The following is a 1,605-nucleotide window of genomic DNA, read 5'->3' as shown; positions in this document are numbered from 1 at the left end:
AGTGTGGATGCTACAAAGAAAGGTGTTCCACTAACCGTTGTCAGTGCCGCAAGGTTGGTTTAAACTGCAAAGACCTCTGCAACTGCTCCGACAATGGGGTGACCTGTGATAACGATGTTCAGGAGGATGATGTTCTCTACTCAGATGAAGAAGACATTTCAGATGATGATGGCGACTAGATTCTAGTCTAAATGAATATTGTAAGTCATTGTATAAACAGGAGTGAGCCACATGGACAATCAGGAACAGTTTTTATAACTGATAACCATGCTAAGATATTTTGTTAGAAAGGCTATGGTAGATTTCGATATACCAGTATAACTCCTGTGACAAGTGATTCTAATATGGCAAAAAAAAGTTAACGTGATCCCCTGTAATGTTTTGGCTACATAATATCAGTGCTGTGAGGAGTGACAAAAAGATGTCAGACTATTTTGATTAAACTAGTTACCTGGCCAATGTCTGTCATATATATATTGTTAATCAATTCGTGAAATATTTTCCCTAAAAAGAATGTCATTTTGGAAAATAATTAAGGCTTCAATTATAACCAACAATAAAAGCAAGGTGACACACGCTAACACCAACCCAGTGTGGCCAACACATCTCGCATGCGCACAACCATTTCACCCAGTCAATTAGCAGCCATGTGATTTTACCTTAGCCTCGTTTTCGTGCAACCATCAGCATGTTTGATTACACGGATGACATACGTACTGTCTTCGTAACGAGGCCTTTAAGGGCTTTCCGGTGAAGCTTTTGTGTGAACTTCGTTTTCATGCTAGCTTGGTCACGTGACCCCAATAACTTGTTAAAATTGCATTTCCAAAAATGAAAACATTGATTTGCATAATTGTGGTGATTTTGGTTTAATTTTACGCAAATAATGGAGAGCTATGGACAATTTTTTGTGAACCTCGTTTCCATGTTGGGATACACACGCCACATTTTCGACCCACTGTAAATCCCGTCTGAGCAAGTTCCAAAGTTGCCACCAAACCTTTTCATGTTATTTAGGGTCCCCTTAACACATTCAGACTAGTGGCTTGCTTTCTTCATGAAATTCCCACGGCATTACACGTGCTCCTGGACTATATTGCTTTCCGGCTCCTCTACATCCACAAGAGAATATCTTGCTCCAACTTTCAATACGTGACAAGTGAATATGAAAAACAAATGGTGGACAAAAAGTAACTTTTCAGGGTTTGATTTGCCACACTTTTTGTGGCATCATGACCACTTTTTTTTTTGGTAACGCAAAAGCAAGTGCACTATCTTTTCAAGAAAAACATTCATCACAAAAGATTCAGAAAAAGCTACTGCGGTAGAAATAGATAGCTAATGCGTTTGTTTTGACTCGTCAAGACAACAAAGCGTCTTTACCAATCCTACAGAAGTGGTAAGAAAAGCAACTACCTTGCTCTTGAAAAATCATTGTTACTTCGACGTGTATTGGAAGGAGAATACTGGCTGTCTGGTAAAAAAAAAAACCACCAGCTTTGACAAAGGAAAAGGGAAAATGGAGGAAAAGAGTAAAAAAAGTTGCCGAGCTCACTCGACTTGATAATGAAATTCATTAGCAAACCCAGCCTTAACCCCAAGGAA

The sequence above is a fragment of the Montipora capricornis genome, chromosome 10 (genome assembly GCF_036669925.1).
Source record: "Montipora capricornis isolate CH-2021 chromosome 10, ASM3666992v2, whole genome shotgun sequence".
In the NCBI taxonomy this organism is placed as follows: domain Eukaryota; kingdom Metazoa; phylum Cnidaria; class Anthozoa; order Scleractinia; family Acroporidae; genus Montipora; species Montipora capricornis.
Note: the sequence above shows the minus strand (reverse complement) of the source record.